The sequence below is a fragment of the Aedes aegypti genome, chromosome 2 (genome assembly GCF_002204515.2).
Source record: "Aedes aegypti strain LVP_AGWG chromosome 2, AaegL5.0 Primary Assembly, whole genome shotgun sequence".
Classification (NCBI taxonomy): domain Eukaryota; kingdom Metazoa; phylum Arthropoda; class Insecta; order Diptera; family Culicidae; genus Aedes; species Aedes aegypti.
The window spans coordinates 264,196,627-264,218,278 of NC_035108.1; the positions used below are offsets into that span (position 1 = coordinate 264,196,627).

General features: G+C 37.5%; 1 protein-coding gene across 4 annotated transcripts in view; it reads right to left on the bottom strand.

Annotated features, from left to right (window-relative positions):
- LOC5570897 (laminin subunit alpha-1) overlaps nucleotides 1-21,652 on the bottom strand; it is a 547,286-nt gene that overhangs the window by 222,467 nt on the left and 303,167 nt on the right. The window lies entirely within an intron of this gene.

Sequence of the window (21,652 nt, forward strand, 5' to 3'; positions counted from 1 at the left end):
GAAAGCGGTACAGGGCAGCGAGAGCCGGAAAAAGCGAATCCACCGCATAAAGAAAAGGCAGCACGAAGAAAGTGTGGTACCTGACGCTCAAGAGAGCATGAACCGGAATAATATGCGGAGATTCTATGCAACGGTCAATGGTGCGCGGCACAATACCGTACCAGTGCCCGCCATGTGCAATGATCGAGAAGGGAATTTGCTGACCGATAAAACGACCGTGGCTGCCAGATGGAAAAAGCACTTTCAGCAATTGTTGAATGGTGAGAATGGAAATGTATCGAGAAACAGGATGAACATAGATGATGACGATCAAGCTGTGGATCCACCGACCACTGGAACGGTTAAAAAGGCTATCAGTGAGCTGAAGAACTGTAAGACTGCTGGGAAGGACGAGATCCCGGTCGAGCTTCTCAAGCACGGAAGCGAGCAGCTTTACCAGTCGATCCACCGAGTACTGCTGAAGGTATGGGAAGACGAAGAATTGCCCACCGGCTGGTTGGATGGCCTCATCCGCCCTATCTACGAGAAAGGGCACAGACTGGAGTGTACCAATTACAGAGAAATTACCCTGCTGAATTTGGCGTACAAAATTCTGTCGCGCATCCTTTTTAACAGATTGAGACCGCTCGATGAGTCCTTCGTCGGCGAATACCAAGCTGGTTTTCGTGAGGGCCGTTCGACAACGGACCAGATGTTTAGCTTGCCAATGATCCTAGACAAATTCCGGGAGTACAACTTGCAGACTCACCATCTGGTTATTGATTTCAAGGCGGTGTACGATTCAGTGAAAAGAAATGAGCTTTGACAGATAATGTCTGAAAATGGTTTTCCGGCGAAACTAATTAGGCTGATACGTGCTACGCTGGATGGTTCGTAATCAAGTGTTCGGATCGCAGACGAGGTGTCAACCTCGTTCGTGACGTTAGACGGATTGAATCAGGGAGACGCACTTTCGAATTTACTGTTCAACATTGCACTCGAGGATGCTATTAGGAGATCTGGCGTGCAGAGAAATGGCACTATTATCACAAGGTCGCACATACTACTTGGCTTTGCGGACGATAAAGACCTAATTGGAATCGATCGCAGGTCAGTGGAAGAGGCCTTCGTGCCTCTGAAGAGGGAGACAGCGTGGATAGGCCTGACCATTAATTCTACCAAAACGAAGTACATGGTTGCAGGTAGAGATAGAGTCAGGCATGGTGGTGTGGGTGCTCAGGTAGTGTTTGATGGGGATGTGTTTGAAGTTGTTTAAGAATTTGTTTACCTTGGAACACTTGTGACATGTGACAACGGCGTTTCCCGCGAAGTGAAAAGACGTGTTGCGGCTGCGAATAGGGCCTTTTACGGACTTCGTAACCAGCTTAGGTCCCGCAGCTTGCAAACGGAAACAAAATTCGCCCTGTATAAAACATTGATTCTTCCGGTGGCTCTCTACGGGCAAGAAGCGTGGACGTTGAAAGAGTCAGACCGGAAAGCTCTCGGTGTTTTGGAGCGTAAAGTGTTGCGGATAATACTCGGTGGGAAACTCGAAAATGGTGTGTGGCGCAGACGCATGAATCACGAGTTGTATGAAGTGTACAAAGATGCGAATATTATCAAGCGTGTAAAATACGGCAGACTTCAGTGGGCTGGTCACTTAGTGCGAATGTCGGAAGAAAAAATTGCGAAAATAATATTCAGCAGGGAACCAGGTAGAGGTCGGCGGCTTCGGGGAAGACCACGAATACGCTGGATGTACGCAGTGGAAGAGGACCTGGCGACCCTAAACGTTCGGGGTAACTGGAGAAGTTTCGCCCAAGACCGACGAAGATGGAGCTCTACAATACGCCCGGCCATGGCGTGACGCTACGCTGTAGCCATCAAGGTATCAAGGTATCAGGAACGTTCAAGGAAAAAACGATTGTCTAGCGTTGCTTTAATAAGATATTCAACTAGTCCAATATTCCAATATACCAAATTTTAAGCATAGTTTTGAAGAACTATGCACACTTAGATAACCTGCAGATGATGCTATAGTCTCTATAAATAGCTGTCGAGCAAAAAACTTGCCAAGACCATAGTAAAATTACTTTGATAATCTTTCCACTCGAGGGAGTAATTTGAGAATCGGGGTATATATAACTGATGGGGTTAGAAGCAAAGGGGTGTAAATGACAGAAACCTAGTTTTAAGAAAATCGACTTTAATCGACTTTTTTCAGCGATTTTTCATTCCAAAAAATTGTATGGGATGCAAAAATATAAGCCAATCTTCTACTAATGATGGTATTTTTTCTGTTAGACGGAAAAATCTTCAAAAACTACCGTTCTTCTTCTTCTTTCTGGCGTTACGTCCCCACTGGGACAGAGCCTACTTCTCAGCTTAGTGTTCTTATGAGCACTTCCATAGCTTACTATGCCAATGACCATTTTTGCATGCGTATATCGTGTGGCAGGTACGAAGATACTCTATGCCGTGGGAAGTCGAGAAAATTTCCAACCCGAAAAGATCCTTGACCGGTGGGATTCGAACCCACGACCCTCAGCTTGGTCTTGCTGAACTGCCGTTGGAAAATTTATAAACTGTAGATCTGTTTAGTTTAAATAACTTAAAACCGGCAAAAAAGTCATTTACGCCTTTTTGCCTTTGGATCCATCAATTGTAAGTAGGGCAAACGGTCCCTTAGTGGAGGTAGCTCCAATAGTGGAGGTAGTGTGTTTTGGCATGTTTCGCGCTAATAAATGATTATGTGATATTTTTCTATTATGCGCGATGCGAAAATGATGCAAGTAATCGAATAATATTTATAAAATTTAACCGTAAAACTATTGAAAACAATTATTTTGCTTAAAATTTTTGCTCCTTTGCACCTATAGTGGTGCATCAGTACCCATAGTGGAGGGTCCCATAAGAAATCAATGGATTGCGCCACTAAAGGAACCATTCTTAAAACATACCTCCACTAAAGGAACAGTGTTCCTATTATTGGTGCAAGGCTTTTTGCAAGGAAATTTCAAATGAATCGTGATTTTTATACATTTGAATGATAGAAGGATTTGAGATCTATCGAATGATACGTTAAAATCATATATTTCATGATTTTATCACCATGTTTTAGCAGTTTTCCCTTAGGTGCACCACTAATGGTACACTTGCCCTATAAAAGGTTTGAAAACTTGGGTGAAATTAAGGTAAAACCCTCAATAAAAATCTCAATTTTTAAAAAAAAATCCGTGGATTTGTGTTAAAATTAAAGAAAATTCTTACAATACAATCTATTACAATATTTAAACAAACACATGAGATTATTGATACAAAATCATAAAAATCTGGCACACATGGAAAAGACTACAGTAGAATATGGAAATAACGAATTTCTGTAAAGTTTTAAGATGTGTTTGAAAGAATAGAAGTTTTAGTACCCTGATAGTTCTTGATACTTATTGTACTTGAAATGTATGAATTACTGAGTATCTTCGTCTTGTCAAGATCATTTCAAGACATAGATTACTGTAATTTCGACAGTATCTTCCACCTCCTCAAATTCGGGCCTGATGAAGAAGTAAAGATTTTTAGACCTGTTGACCTATTTCCTTTCATAATGTTTTCTATTTTTGAAGAATCATAACATTACATAATCATAACATTACATACCTCTTTATGTGCTTATCAATTTGGAAAGTTGTTTACGATATGAAAACATTCGCTCAAAAGCAATACTGTTTAGACATTTATTTTTAAGTTGAAAATGCTCATGATAACGAGTTTTCAGGTATCACATTGGAATCTTTATTGGTCTACCTACAATATTTACTAATTATATTCATCTTATCAGAAATTGAGTGTGTGCGGATGCCCCAAGGGGGAGTCTTATAATCATTTTCAAGGAATCTGTTAGCAGATTTGCGATTAAGGCAAGTCAATAAAAGCAGTATTTCAACTTATGGATTTGCCAACGACTATCTAGCTTTAAGTATCCTGTTTGGCCTGTTAACTTGTATAGGCCTGAGTGAAAACAAAAATTCTAAAACCCTCACCGCTCAGCGAATTCATAATGGATTCAAATGATTTTTTGTTAGTATACTGGCACACATATCTAGTTTCTAGAAGTGGACAAAGGAACTCGGAAATATTCCTGTGGCCAGAGTTATTCCGCGTTTGTGCCCCTGGAGGTCGACAAATTTCAAGTCACAGATAATTTCCGGAATCGGCTATAATGTGGCCACTATATGACGGAATTTTAAGAAAATTGCGTCAGTGTAAACCTTTTGAGAAACGATTGAATTGGATAACTATGAGTTTTGCATTTGATTTATCCTACAAATGACCGTTTTCGGGTCCCGGGACGCCTCAAACTTATGATGAAGTGGCCAATTTGTATCTGAGCATCTGTGCCAAGCTTATGGGAACGCATTTTAGTACACAGTTATGTTTGATTTCTACTTCTCGAGAATTTAAACGGTTTAGTATTCAACAAATTTATAGCCGGTTCTTCCGAGCATAACGTCACATAATGGTCACATCCGGTATATTTTATACGGTGCATAACTCTTTATTTATAATGTTGAATATCAGATCTTAATGATTCATGCAAATTAAAATGATTGTCATTGCAAATAAACTAACTTGGCATATTCCAAAAAATAGCCCTTTTTTACCTGACTTGACCCAGTGACCAACCGAAATAAATCCAGCCACAGGAATATTTCCAAGTTCTTCTGGCCACTTCTAGATACTAGATATGTGGGCCAGTAAACTGACAAATAATCATTTGAATCCGCTAAGAATTTGCTGAGCGGTGAGGGTTTTAGTGTTTTTGCTTTCACTCAGGCTTAAACGGGTTAAAACCTCACTGACATCTCTATTTTTAAAATTTGTCCATGAATCAAACTTGAACCCAATAACATGGACTTTTTTCTGACATAAATTCAATTATGGAAGGTCTGTAAACGTGTTTTGGCAGAAATAGTAATGAAATGATGACAATCTGAATTTCTTGTCATTAAAGAAAACTATGAAAACCCCTTATTGTAAAACCTTCTATAGGTAAATGCTGTGAATTAGCAAAGACATGTACTTTTTCTATATAAATTTGATTGTGGAAACCCGCTTAACCTGTATGTGTAAATTTGATTACATTAAATTTTTCAAATAAAAATTACAAAACCTTACTTTTTTTACTTATTTTACATGTGCAATTTTATTTCGAAATGAAAACACATGTCATCATTTTGAGTTTTGAACTACAAGCGAAAAGACTTTAAAAATAGGATGTTTCTAAGATGTTTAAGTACTTACAAGAAATTCCGAGTGCATTCAAAAATTACTATTCATGCTCTTGATTGTTTTCTAATCAAACTTGTTCAATAGTTGTCTATAATGAAATTTATGTTTGAAAATTTGTCGTCGTTCAGTTGTAAAATATAAGTTTTCTTAGTGGCTTTCAGTCTCAACGGTAATTAGAATTAAAATATTTATTTTGTGCCCAACGTTTCGATTGTATTATCAATCTTTTTCAAGGGTTAGATCAATCCGTAAAAACAATCACCAGACAAAGAACAATATTATCTAACCCTTGAAAAATATTGAAAATGCAATCGAAACGTTGGGCGTAGAAACAATATTTTAGTTCTGATTACCGTTGTGACTGAAAGCCGCTTAGAAAATCCTAAGAAAAGCATCCGAGTAAAATATAGAGTAGTGTGTGGTCTTCCGATTCCATGGCATGCCCTTGCAGGGTGAGCGACGGAATCAAGACCAATCGTTCTTGGTCTGTGTGGCGCGAGTGAGAAAAAATATTCACGTTGGTAGTGTGTGGTCTTCCGATTCTATGGCATGCTCTTGCAGGGCAAACGACGGAATTAAGACCAATTGTTTTCGGTCCGCGTGGCGCGAGTGCGAAAAAAGATTCGCGTTTCTCAGTTAGTATGTATGCTTCAAATAAAACTGAAAATTGTGGCTGCTCAATCAAGGATGAAGGATTGGTGAGCTCGTTTCATGCTTTTTTTTAAATCTATAAAATATATATGACCGCACATTTAATCGTCACAATGGTGGGACATAACTATGATTATTCAACAAACTACGAATGGTTCGTCACTGTAAGTGTCGGCATAAACTCTGATTCATTTTTTTGTTTTATATTTTCATATAAAATCGCTTGCCTTTTACTTTTATTTTTATAAAAAAAGCTTTGAATGGTTCGGTCTGTTTGTCTGTGCTAGAAGTATAGACTCGCAAAACTTTCATTTTATTCAAAACACTTTGGATGGTTCGCCACTGTAAGTGTCGGCATAAGAATATTATGTGATGGTCCAGCCAATCGATTATTTTTTTCAATTTGAGTAAAATATTGTTACACATGCTTTCGTCCTAACAGCTGTAGGAATATTGCTTTTAGCTATTTGTTCAACAAACTTTGAATGGTTCGTCACTTCAAGTAACGACATTATTTACTCCTATTTGGAAATGTTCCATGTCAATTGAAAATATTATATTCCTAAGCATGTTTATATCTCACAAATAATCGTTTAACATGGTCTAATCGCTTATCAAAGTGAATCCTGTGACCCAACGATCCTCCCCATTAACAACCATCCCTCCCAGTAGCCCTTGTGGAGATGCAGAGGAAAACACGGTCTCCAAATAGCAAAGGTTACACACTAACATTCCTTCCCCCAATCCCACCTGACTGCAAGGACGTGGCCGGCGCCGTTATTGACCATGTATAGATAGAGGCACTGAATTATGCACACTGAAGAAGATTATGGCCAATCCCAGCCGAACTTCTATTTGATTCTTTGTGCAACTTCATTGACTTTGGTCAATCACGGAATAGCAACCATTGATATGTGTAAACAGTCTAAGCTAAGCTAAGCTAAGCTAAGCTAAGCTAAGAAAAGCATCCAAGTAAAATATAAGGTTTCGCTTATTTTTTTTAAAGAAATTATGAGTGTTATAAAAAATTAGAATTAATCTCTAACATGTGCACTGAACTTATATGATTTAGTTCGCCTACATGTAGTTGCTTTAAATTATTACTTACTGGCAATCAGGTTTGAAACCAAAACTTGTGCTTTTTTAAGTAAAAGAAGTTTGAGGTGTAATCTTGAAATTATCTTTCTGATTAAACATATGCAGAGTTTCTGAACAATCAAAAGTATGCAGAGAAACTACATTTCATCGCTTTGAAGCTCGATTTAAAGGCAAATAGTTATAATAAAATTTCCGTATTTTCATAGTTTTTCTAGTAAAAGAAATTTTTGGATGTACCGTCAAACGGGGTAACTTGCAACAATTTTCAACTTCAAAGCTGAATGTATGAAAAATTTGAGAATTCAGATGAGACAAAAACCATCTGGTACCCTAATCGCCATGTAAAGAATATCACGCGGTAATAATTTTATCAGTTTTTGGTTTTTTAAGATCAGGAGAGACGAAAAATATGCTTTTTTAATGCTATCCCTGATGTGGGGTAGCATGCAACACACAGTGCTAGCAAAAGTACACTATTAAAAACTCAACCTATATCGTGCTATTATGATCAGTTGATAATTTTCTGCGGTAAAAGCATGACAATAATCAGAAACAGGCTACTTTATTCTCAGAAAACTAATCATTATTGATTGAATTAGGAGTATTAAACCAATTGGATTGAATATATGCTATATAAATGGTGCCCACATATGGAAATTCTAGCATTTTATAAATCTTGACAGTTATTGGAAAGCCATTAAAACGTTGTAATGCAACTTTTCTACAAATGGTGTTTCAGATTATACTTCACATATTTGTTTTTTATATAAATATTTAAATCAATGCGACGTATTATTGATTATGTGTGTCTTAATATGGTCTCTGTTGGTGTTTTAACATGACTTTCATCATATGTCATGCAAAAAGTTCCCAATGGCAGATATGCAAGTTAATTTTTATACACATTTCCACAATTATTCATCATTTTTATGAAGAAAATAAACTTAATCTTTAGAAATGCGATTCTTGTAAATTTTCTAATATTTAGTACCAAACGTATGTTGAATTGATTTAGGTACAAAAATGTTCATGTTACTAAACAAATATATGTTCAATTTTGCCTTTTCATGTGTTTTCGATGACAAACGGTAAGAAATGCCAAACAATTGAGATCAAAATTGCTGTTGAAAGTTACCCCACAAGGGCAGTCAAAAAAGTTTTTAAATTTTTAAAGTGTTTAAGCATCAAATTATCAAAACTTTTATATTGTCAATTTGTAAACTACTAAGTACTGTAACTGATAGCATATGCCTCGAATAATATATTTCTACCGTTTGTGTGGTACGAGGAACGTTTTTCAGCATTAATTTCATACAATCAAACGTATAATATGATTTTCACCTCCTGCAAACCAACCAGAAAAGAAACAATACCCAAACCATCGCCACAATCTTCTGTTGTATACCTAAGGTCAATAAATGACGGAATAAACTATAATAATTTAACTAAATGCTGAACAAAACGACAATTCGGTTACACGTCGAAGTGTTGCAAGTTTCACCCCTGTTGCAAGTTACCCCGTTTGACGGTAGACATCAATAATTCATGAACCAGAGTTTATGTCGATACTCACAATGACGAACCATTCATAGTTTATTGAAAAATCATATTTACGTCCTTCCGTTGTAACGATTAAATGTGCAGTCATACATATTTTCTAGTAGCATGAAACGAGCTCACCAATTGATCCGTCATCCTTGACTGAGCAGCAACAATCCACTATCAGCTTCACTCGTTTGCTCGGCTATATAAAAGCACTCAGAGAAAATAGGCTCGCGATCCGAGAGGGAAAACAACTGACGACTGCTCGGGCTTTCTTGACGCACTGCTCAGGAGCAAGCGTCAAGGTCGAACAATCAAAAAGAACTAATCGAACGCGGCACTTTTGCACTTAACTCGACCGACGCGCGACATGTTTAGTCCTGCCCTCATCGCCCGCCCCCACAGGAGCAAGCGTCAAGGTCGAAGGATCAAATACTACTCACTTTGCTTTTTATTAATTGATGATCAATTTATTTGATTTATGAATTCCTTATATGGTTTAAACTTCTGCATCAAACCAAATCAATTGTTTGAAAAACGGCTCACAATTTGACTTGTTACCGTTTACAGTAACAATGGATCAACTGGCCTGCATGTACAAATGACCCAATTAAGACTAACACCCCCAATTGTGAAACTATGCATGTAGTGCCCCTCGCCAATGATGTCTCACTAACGCATAACGCCTATGGAGGCGAATTCGACGAGGGTAACCCCATATCCGGGGCGAAAATGAGAGGACCAGGAGAAGGAGGAAAAGAGGAGAGGAGAAAGCGTCGAAGGGGACAGTAAGGGGCGGACCGTCACAACGGCTAGGTCGTGGAATTTTGGCTTCTGATAACCGGAGTAAACGAGAAGTGCACGTGTCAAATGTGAAGAAAAGGTGTGAAGTAGCTGATCACCTGAGCCGACCATCAGCCGCCTTAGCAAGAAGTCCAGATACATTACAAGCCCGATCATCCGCACCATTCAACCGAGTAGCGCCATCCGTTGGCGTCGGTCAACGATCCAGTTCATCCTTTCGTTTTGGCCTCGCCGGCGTTGCCCGACTACCCCAGTAGGAGGATTCACCCGACTACATTGCGGAGGTCCCTTCCCGAACCGGCCATCGAGCTCCATTCTATACTGCTTCGGAAGGCCCTAACGGTATCATCCTAGATTTCGGTGGCCAAGCAATTCTGGTCAACGGCACCTGCATTCCCTACGAACCCGACACCCAGATTGGACGGGAACCCCCACGTGGTCTCTTAAGAAGGCCGGCCAAGTCGACAGCTTCAGCTGACCACCCCTAATTCGTCCACCGAGCCGAAGTTTGGCAGCCACGTGGCCGGAATCCCGGCTCCAACTAAGCAGCAGAACCATACACCCACCCCCACCCACCATTGAGGATTGATCACCCATCTCTTCGTGGGCTTCTGAACCCCGTCAAGCCGCAGCAGCATCGAGAAACCCTTCTAGACCCCGTGCAAGGTATGTCTATGACAAGCTTTCTCCCTCCTACACACGTCAGCATGAGCTCCAACTCCACAATCGGCCGCAACGAACTAACCCTAACACTAACCCACACAACAAAATGAATTAAAATCTAAAATAAAATTAAGAAAATGTATTTCTAGTTCTTTTGAATGATAAAAGGGAAAGGTCTGCATGCACGTCCGTTGGTTCCTTGTACCCTTTGTCCGCTTCTACCTTGAACTGGTTTGTGAGTAGCTTCAAGCAGGTATAGTGCCGACCCTGAGAAGGCTGACTCTGAGCTAGCCGTTTGTCGCAGACTTTGCGATGGTTGCTTGACTAGTGATGAACGCACAAGAAAAAAATAACGTTTTGTCATAGTCTCTTTTCTGTCTGGTATCCGGAACCAGAGAATTTCACTATACTACGGCCAACCGGGAGGAACCAACGTAGAACAACACTTTAAATTAGTAAACTTTTTCAATTACCACTTTTGGGAGGGGAATTTCTGGAGACTCAAAATAACACTTGTTGATCGGTTGAAGTTTCAAGTAGAAGAGAGCCAGACAGCTCGATTTATTTAGTTTTATACATTTGACAGCAGTGTTGCCTGCAATGCTGCGCATACGCTTACGCAGCCGTATGCTCGCGTTAATGATTGTTGATGACTGTATACACTCTAAAGTGTATTCAGTCAAGATGTTACTTAGGATACATTAGTCTCAAGCAAATAGTCAGTTCAAAAATAGTTATTGCAAATATATTGAATAAGAATTTCAATTAAAATGCTTCTATTGCTTGAAATATAAATATTTATTATTTTAGAATAACAAAAAACATAAGTTCAAAACTTTTCCCTTACTCGATATTTCGTTTCTCGATATCGAGAGAACCATAGTAAAAGTTGGTTTTTAAGGCTACCTCGATGGTCCGATTGGATCGCATTTGCACTGATTTTGTGTTCTGTTACTCGATACCTCCCTCATGCATGGTCCCATTAAAGCGAGCTAAAATTGGGCATTATTTGTTGCTTGCACACTTGCTGCAAACATTTCGATACGAATGGCAGATCTCCAATCAACAAATTCGAGGAGTTATCTTTACAAAACATGGACGCAACTTCAGTTTTCAAATAAATGCTTTGGTTTTTACAAGAATCCACATTTTTTTCTCCATGCGTATCATCTTGTTCATATCTTAAATTCATCAGTTTATTCGAAATAAAAGTCTTACATGAATATGGAAAATTTTGAAATTTAAAAATTGTGCTTAAATGTGAGTTTAAGTAGAATTCAAAGTTCTTTCCAAACTGTTGTCAAGTTTTGATCATCGAATCTCATTCAATGAACTCTTCAACTATAGCAAAATCATATAGTTAATCATGATATGACGATGAATTCTTGAAGCAGTGCTATTGAACTTTCACCTACTACAAGCACCCTCTCCTTGAAAATTCCCCATGTACACATGAAACATAAAGATGCAAATCGAAAATTACCTATCGGAATGTTGATGACGGTTATTACGGTTACATTTTTGCATACCAGTATGCGACGATGTCCGCAGCGTTTTTGCATTCCAAGCAGGATCACCGTGATTTACAACCGAGCAAGAAGGTGATGCGGGTCGATCGGTACATCTTACGGGACAGAATCGAAGTTATTTGACAAACATTGTCGTTTTATTTACAAGCTCATTTAAAAAGTTGGTGGGTGCATGTGAATCAATTGTTTTTGCAGTAATAATGTTGTGTCAGTGGGGACATGTATCGTTTTCACTCGAATTCTGAAAAGACTGATTTCCAAATACGACTATGTTTTAATGTATTTTTAGCAATAATAGACCCTTGCAGCTATAATAATTCTTACGTTCGAGGTAAGTGAAATTAATTAACATTTTTTTACCTTAATTAACGAGATTTTTAGCCCTGGACTAGTTTATCTCGTGACGAATCTACGACAAAAGGTCGAAAGACGAACCCAGACAACCAGAATGTACGTATAATGAAATCACATTTTGCGTTATGCGATGCTCTTACGTGTTTCACGTATAAGATGTCGTGAAAAGGCTTTACACGTACAAAAGTGGAGGCAATATACGTGAATATTTTATATGATAAAAAATAACATACAATGCGAGTGAGTAGACTTTATTACGAACTAATCTGTACTCTAATGCGACTTAATTTATGATAACAAAAATTATTTGATAGCTGCTACGGATTGATCCGATTTATTTTGTACGAGTATACGGGACGAAACGATATGTACATATACACTCATAAAATAGCGTTTCATGCGAGGAAACTTATCGATCAAACGATTTCATCCACCATTTAGTGCGGATGTGAAGCAATGAGTAAACTGTTTTGCGACTTCGGGTTGTCTGGGAAAGATCGAAAGAACAGATGATCGGTGGACAAAAGGTCGAAGGGGCAAAAAGTCGAGAGGACAAAAGGTTTGTTCACAACACAACAAAGACAATATTTTTGTCTTTTGACCATTTGTCCATAAACCTCTAGAGACCAACCTTCGCAAGGGGTGTAGTGAAAAATGTATGTTCTAATCTTAAACCAGATCCGTCCCCTAACAACAAAATTAAATAACCCGTTAGAATACATGCCATTTGGAATCTAAATCAACATGTTCGGAATGTAAGACAGAACAAACACCGTTTTGGCCATCTGAAGCAAAATGCAGTTCTATTTCCACACCGTTTTAATTTTTACTAGTGGTCCCGGCAAACTTTGTCTTGCCATCATGTAGGTTGTTGGAAAACGCTATGGATCGTCCCATACAAAATGACAGTTCCGTTCCCGCTCGTTTTTCCGACTTTCCCGGTGAATATCCTGGGATTTTTATACACATTAACACGTCGGAACACTTGAAGAACAAAACGAAAAAAATATCGTTCAAATCTGTTGACCCATTCGGAAGCCATTCCGTGACATACAAACACCACTCCAATTTTATTTATATAGATAAAATAAATACTGAAGTGCCTTCCTTAGCCGAGTGGTTAGAGTCTGCGACTACAAAGCAAAGGCATGCTGAAGATGTCTGGGTTAGATTCCCGGTCGGTTCAGGATCTTATCGTAATGAAAATTTTCTTGACTTCCCTGGGCATAGAGTATCATCGTACTTGCCACACGATAATAACTGTGGAAGTGCTCGTAGAGCATTAAGCTAATGAGAAGGCTCAGTCTCAGTGGGACGTAATGTCAAGAAAAAGAAGAAGAAACAATTAATTACGTATGAAGTATTTGTTCAATATGCTGGGAAATCGGGAGAATTTCCAATCGAAAAAATCCTAGACCAGTTGTATTCGAACCTACGACTTTCAGCCTGGCCGTCTTGCTGAATAGCTGTGCGTTTACTGCTACGGCTATCTGGACTCCAATCCTGTATTGCATATCAACGGTTTTTAAAACATACAAAAATAAAAGAAATTTTGTCCACATACTTAGTTTCGATTCAATCCTAAGTAGTATGTTGAAAAAAAATACAATCGTTCGATAGGGGTAATGGAACACGCGCTACTGTGACACCGGTTATGACGCCTTCATTCCCTTCTGGATTAGACTAAACCATTGAATGGGCGAATAAATAGCGATTAATTTGCTTTCAAGTCTACCGCCTGGGGACGTGTAAGCTGTGCGATCGTGGGTTTTGTATTGACAAGGGACTGATTTTGACGCATTTGTGACTTTCAATACCGCTTCTGTTCCTTGTAGGGGGCGTGATGATTTGATAGGCGTCGTAGGTTGTGGCAGCTAGCAGATTAATGGATTGCTGCAGCGGATAGAATCACAAATTTATTTATACTCCGATCCCTTCTTAGGAACGTGCTTTGAGATGGTTCGTTTTGAATACGATAAGTCTTTTACGATCGAAATTCTCATTAACAACTGTTTCAATAAATAATTAATACATATCTTCACAAGTTATCTAGTGAGACGGTCATGATGTTTAACAAAGCAATTGGGAAACTTGGAGAGTTACTCAAGCTGTTATAAAGTATACATAAATCTTTCACTATATGGCAACCAATTGATTCCAACGAATATTGGATCAACCACGAGATAGTGAACTTAATTTTTTATTGATCATAGAGTGATTAATACCTATTAATCAAAATCTAAAAAAAAAACTAATTTGTTAACTGGCAACACTGTTCGAGAAAATATAAGTTGACCACAGCTTAATCTGAATCCACTGGTCAAATTCGAATGTTACAGGAATGTTAAATAAAATGAGATGCCATGCAGGGCCATACAAAGTAAATTTTGAAAAGACATTATAGTAGTTGGCGTGCATTGTTGCAATTTTATGCAATATATTAGATAAGGTTCGAGATAGAGAATTTGAATGTTCAGTAAATTACGAGAGGGTGTTAAGGGGAGGTGTCTGGAAATATTGTAGGGGAGACTGAGGAGACTTGATCCTTTTGTCTTAATGCGGCTTTAGCTCTGCAGGGAAATAATAATTTGACGATAATTGGCTTGTTTAGGGATATCCCGTTTCTTACATATTCTGAATCTACGTTAAAAATTGAACAAAAATCCAAAGTTTCACCATTTTCAGTGACATAGAACTATTTTTAAAACTTGTTTGAAATTAGTATGGAAACCACTTTTGGTCACCCCTCGGCAAATTTTACTTCGAGACGAGCTGTCATTATGTCAATTGATATGTCATTGAGTCGAAGGATTTAACTATATTTTTAATGATTTATAATACAAAAATTAAGATATTGACCCGTAATAAAATCGTTGTATATTTAGAAAAATGTGCTCTTTAGATCAAGCTTTTAAAAACTTTCATCACTAAACAACCCATTTCTGCACACCCATTTAATTAGCTCTTTTGATTACAATCGAGCAGTCTTGCTATTTAAGACCAGAATTCGAAAACCAAAATGATCATTTTGGAAAGTTTTCAAATCATGCTTCAATTATGCCGAATGTTTTGGATCTGTAGTATCACATCTAGGTATGCGTTGCATTACTACTTTGATAACAATTGGTGTGGTCAATTCGGTATAAGCTCTTCACTATGCTAAGTGCATGGTTTGTATTATCCAATTATTAAGAAATTGATGCAAACATGAATCTAGTTTTATACAATACGCACACATCCAGTACCCATAGAAAGTTGCAAATTAGCATCCTCATCGGTGCGTGGTACGATCCGATTGCAAACCACACCTTACAGCGAAATTCTAATATCACATTTCTGCCCATGCAAAAACGAAATTATCAGCCATAAATCTGCGTTCGTAAGCATAAATTACTGCCAGAGATTCACACCTCATCGGATCGGCAGTACCTAGGTGCAGAAGTGAGTCAGTCACTGATCAAGCCGCTCACCCGCGGGACGCAGCACGCATTTCAACTCGGTAATAACAGTTTAAATATTTGCGTACATATTAGTGTGGTCGGTACGCAACGGAACGCGGCATGGCTTCCCAAATCAAGATCGATTCGAATATAAAGTTGGAATAAGCACGCGCTTTGCACTATGGGCCAGAAATCGAAGTTTTACGAAAAAATAATTCAAGCACTTTCGTAATGAACGAGAATCAACCTAAAAATGACGACATCCAGAATGAGTCGAAAAAAAATAAAAATCGTGCTCGATAATCTTTGAATTGGATAAAATTTTGCACATGTTTTTGGTTTGGTAGAATAAATGTTTTCCGTAGAAAAAAATGATCATTTTGCCTAAAGAATAACTTTTGAAAATGGCATATAAATTCTTGCATGCAACTTATTTAAAAAACTCTAACTCCGAATCTATTGATGTAAGAGAAATTAGAGATTTCTATTCTATTCTATTCTATTCTAAGCGCTTGCACAGCCAATATTGAAAAGCATCCTGGAAATATCAGAATTTCTTCTGGTATTTTCTTGTCAACATTAATATTTGTAGCATATCGGTAATGTGATACAAATATTAAAATGGCCAGGCCCACTGTGCAGACTTGGTGTTGAAGATAATTTAAAAAGTGTCGGCGATCAAATTATTCACTTGTAAATAACATGATAGACGAAAGTTTTTTAAATTTTGTAAAGGAAGAAACGGGGACAACCGTACCAACCGTTTCATTTGAGGGGATAGGTAAAATCGTTGGAAGTGGCTTTGCTAAAAATGTTAGGACACACTTCATTGTGGTATGTTTTCCTTTTCCTTTTCCTGGGATGGGACATAGGTATTTCGGCCTTATGCCCTGGCTCTAGAGCCTTGGCTTAAGCGCCATTACTCGCTCTCTGAAACGAAAAGAAAACTATCCCTTTCCCACTAAGCAGTATTTAAGATTATCAAAATTGAGGCTTAGAACCAGCAACACAGCAAGAACCAGAATAATACTGCTAAATCGAATGACGATAAAAATTTTGATAGATTTTGGGATCAATTATCATCTATTCCTACAATTTGACAAATGGTGCAAATGTAGAAGTTGTAATTGAAATTCAATACTGGATATATGATATATTAGAAAGATCTCACCCATGACCATTGGACAACTGTAGCAATCCGATGTACTCTTGATGCTTTCGAATGCAGAATATCAACACTTGTTAAAATAAGCGAAGCGGGCACAACTGATCTCGAATCTTCGATCTTCGATATCCAATACTAACATTTTTCCTTCACATAACAATCAGAAAAAAATAGCAAATCAATAAACTTCTTCTGTTGATGTAGTAAGAACATGGAATCCGTCTGTAAATTTTAAGCCTCAGAATAATTCAAAGTGCACTCTGAATTCCATTAGGACGGTTTATTTTACTTCACTAACTGTAATGTTCGGTGGTATCGGAAATTTTTTTTCGTCATTCTGTAAATTACGCCATCACAATCTTTTTTTTTTTTCACTAATTTCACTAAGATAGTTTAGGCATTCTTAAACATCCGCTTAATCTTCAGTCAAAACTTTTTCACTTCAGCCGATTCCCCAGCGAAAAAAACGTGACATTTTGCAAAATCACGACCGCACGACTCTGATGTAAGAGAAATTAGAGATTTTCACTAAAATTCTGTTATTCATAGAACGGAAGTTGCAGTGAACCGTTTAGACTATAAGAAAATAAATACACTGAAAAAATATGTTATTTAATTTTATTCAAAATTAAAATATTAAACGTAAATTTTCAATTACACTGAATCTACATTTTTATTATTTTTCTATTTTTTGCCATGGAATCTGGATAGTAAACAGATGTTTGAGACAAAGTTTCATGATGGAGAAATTAAAAAAAAAGTTTCGCGATTCTCCATCAAGGAAAATAAGTAAGCGGGCCTCGTGACCGTGCGGTTAGTGCCGTCAGGCATTTAAGTGCATCGTGCCATGGGGTATGGGTTCGATTCCCGCTTCACCCATTAAAATTTTTCGTCAGGAATGTTTCTCGGCTGAGCCACTGAAGCATGTATTCAAGTAACACCCAACAATTCAAGTCAAAAACAAATCAAAGGAAGTCATTAACTCCAAACAAGAAACGTTGTAGATCAAGTTACACAAAACAGAATAGCAACCATATGCTTACGCACCGAGGCTACTAGCCGCTACTGCACCGAGTCTTCCCCTATTCCTTTTTCCACCCATATGCCAATGACTTTACATTGCGCATATCGGGTTGGACCACCAAGGCACCCAAATTGCTAACCTTGCGAAGATGCACAAATTGTTCGTTTTGTAATCCAGTTGTCTCATTCTAACTCATATGCAATATAGTATAACCCAAATATTGTCAGACCTATATAAACTCAAATGATCGAAATACAAATCAATGTTTGACTAGCAATCAACTGAGTGAGATCAGTCTCTACTGGTGACTACTTTCGTAGCTCACCATAGTAGGGATACTGACCTAAAAGAAAAGTCCTTCTCCAAACGGGTCCGCGTTACAAACCTGCAACACATGCTTGTCCGTTGTCTAGTGTTAAGTTACAGTCTGTGCAGCTAAATGGCTGAAGACGGTGTCCGTGTCTTTGAAAAGTTGTTCCTAGTAAAACATTTTTATTAAAAATTTCTCCATCATGAAACTTTGTCCCAAACATCTGTTTACTGTCAAGATTCTACGGTGAAAATTTAAAAATATTAAAACTAGTTGTCCCGACAAACCTTTTTTGTCTCGAAGTAGGCTGCTTGATAATGTGAAACAAGATTCTACTAAAAAAGTGTCAGTTTCCTACCCTTGTTTTCCTTAATATTCCAGTGGAGTTTTTTTGACTTTTTTACACAGTAACACGTCGGAACACTTCAAGAACATATCTGTGAAATAATCAGTTAAATCCATTGTCTCGATCTCTAGTTATTTCGTAACACACAAACACCATTCCATGTTTATTTATATAGGGTTCCGGTACCAATGGTTGTAATGTACCAGTAGACTATGGAATAAAACGTACATTTTTCGATTAAACGACCTGCGCTATTTTTGGTCGATAGATTGTCTCTAGTTTAATTGATTTGCCAAATTTCAGCTTTTTATTTTATCAAAAAGTCATATAGATAATTCAGTTTACGCAAAAAAAAATTGCTCCCTTGCACCAGTAGTTGCCGTCGTGTTCCAATAGTGGATCAACTGACGGAAGCAGTTTTTGAATAGCTATATAAAAATTAAGAAATATCTATCTTTATGCCTCATTCGAAAGATCTTAGTTGCTGCTCTGAGGGAAAAATATTAAATCTATGTAAAAATCAACTATTTTGTTTAAAATTCCTTGTATCATTCTCGAACGTCTACTTCTGGAGTACTAGCGCAATTACTGGAACACATGTACCAATAGTGGCTCAAGCAATTTTATGCTCAAAACATGATTTTATCACTCTTTTTATATTTTTCCCATATAGAAGAGATTGAAATCTTTCTGTTGACGCCAACAGATCTCTGTTTGGACTTTGTGTTACTATGTTATGATTTTTTATAGCTTAGGTATTCCACTAATGGCACCGGCACCCTAGATGAAGTTTTGTGTAATTTAAAATTTAAGTTTTATTTTTGAATTTTTCGTGAAGAAACATAACATTTTTTTTCTTGTAGCCCAAACGCTTCTCTACAAATTCTTCATAAAACATTTTTCTCTAAAATCAACAGTTCCGGTGTTAGAATTTTTCAAGTTGATTGCATGCAAAAATGTATAGGTAATTTTCAAAGGTTATTCTCGAGTCAAAATGATCGATTTTCTTATGAAAACCACTTATTCTACCATACCTATAACATGTGCAAAATTTACTAAAATCGAGTTCTGTGACTGACCGATTTGACATGGAATTCGTATAATGCATTCATGGGAAAGTAATGTTTGGAGTAATAAAAATGCTTTTCATATCGAATTATGAATAATTATTAATATTATGAATTATAAGAAACACAATTAAAATACTTTATGTTTTATCTATTTTAAAGATATTGTAATTACTCACAATAATTTAGTTGAAAAATGCGATTATGGGCAGTTTTTGGGTGTGACTAAAATAAATGATAGAAATATCATAGCTACTACATTACGAGACCCATGTATAAAATAGTAACATTTATTGCGGTTATAATTACGAATGACAAAACAACTAAGTAGGTACTTTTTTTTTTAAATTGAACAAAATGGTCGGTAAAAAAACACACATGATCTCATAGTGAGAAATAATTTTCATATTATTTTACTGCCGTTCTACACATATTAGTCCCGCGGACCATAAGGTTCAGAACATGGGACAAGTAGGCGTAGAACGGCAGTCAACATAAGAAAAATGTGCTTTTGTCGCGAAATTTTGATTCCTGGCCCATAGTGCACCGCGATGACGGTAAAAATAATTCCCATGGCAAAACATGGCTCTAGCTGGCGGAGCCATTCTTTCCTTCCAATTCAAATCAGCCCAACCAGTTCGAGCACCTATCTGCGGTCGATGTAGGCAAACCATTGAGGATCAGCCCCCGCAGGCGTTCACACCATGGGCATAATTGTGCGTTGATTGAAAGTGAACTGACCCCGCAGCTGGAAGCAACTAGACCGTGTATTTTGTTTTGCGGCCCGAAGAGTACGAGTGTCTGATCAACAATTACACGGTGATCATGAAGTCCCCTGTGGAGTGTGCGGAAGGTTTCGATGACCAGTTGGTTAGCCCCTGAACGGGGACGAGCAACGAATTATTGGGTTTCTTTCTACAGAGCAAAGAGTGTAAGCTTTATTGAATGACGAAACCAGGCCGATGATCCATTGAATGATCGATTAGAACGTGACAAGCAAGCTTATGCAAAATCGAAATTTCGTTATTTGATAGTACATTTGTGGAAATGTAACAGAGCGCAACGCTGACAATCATATCACATTGAATAAGATTATTTAATTAATGTAAAAATGAATGAAGCAATAAACATCATTCAATTCATACAACAAACAACAATTATCTGAAAGAACATTTTTCAACTTATTAAATAAGTAAATGTACTGCTGTCGTTAAGGCGAAGTAGGCCGTCATTTAAATTTGTACGTGTCGTCAATGATTGTTTCTAATTCATCTTACAATTGTAAATTGATGAAAATCAGTTGGTTTCACTCTGACATAGCTGAGAAAGAATCAGGATACTTTCTGAATGTAAGGGACGTTAGTGATACTTTTCTGATTCAATACGAAATATGACGTCTGAGTTTTATTAATTTGAAATTACGAGTTGCCAAGCCAACATGGCTGCCGAAACGAATGACGCGCTACTTAGCATTAAACTTCCAATTGTAAATAATGAATAATATCGATACATATACAAAAAATATAAAATTTACTTTGTACATGGCTATTGCAAAAGATCTGGGCTCAAATATTGGCGATCAAAAGTGAGGTCGCGAAAGTTTTTTAAATTGAAATGAATATTTATGGTTTCCTGTGCCCTAAATTGCAAAAATCTTTTCAGTTAAATGATTGTGGTGATTTTTCTTCCAAAGTTATTACATAAATTTTCGATTAAGATGCACTAATTTAGCTTTGCGTTAGATCACCAATAGTGGTGTAGTTTTTGTAATCTGTATGTTTGAGCACAATATATAATTTATTGTTTTGAAACCTACACTACATTGTATAGTATATTCTAAAACAGTTATATGTATAGAGTGACGCTGTACTGAGGATACATTATTTTGAAGATTATCTTCAAAAGTTCAATTAAGTCTTAAAGCACAGATCAGTCATCAAACGCTTCGTAAATTCGTGTTTCATCAGACTGTTTTAAAATTGATTTCAATAAAATCAAATCAAGCTCTCCATTGAGCTCACGCTTTACCTGTGTCAGGTTGATTGGTTGACAACATGCCTGGAGCGACCAATCTACTGACATATGATTCATTTGTGCTCCCGTATCGATAATATACAATGTCCAACTGCACACAGGAAGAAAAGAGGGGCGAACCGCAATTCGTCACGCTTTTCACAAGAATGTGTATAACCTGCATCACCTTTCAGTCCTCCCATAAACACCCCCTGTCTTCTCTGAAACAAGAACTCGCGATCGATGTATTGATTTACATTTCTCTCTGAACCAACCGGCGCTTCTTATCGTTTGTGAATAATCGATTCCATCGCCCCACGGAAGGTAATCCGTTAATTTGTCATGGTTGCATAAGCAAAGAACAGAAACAAATAATGA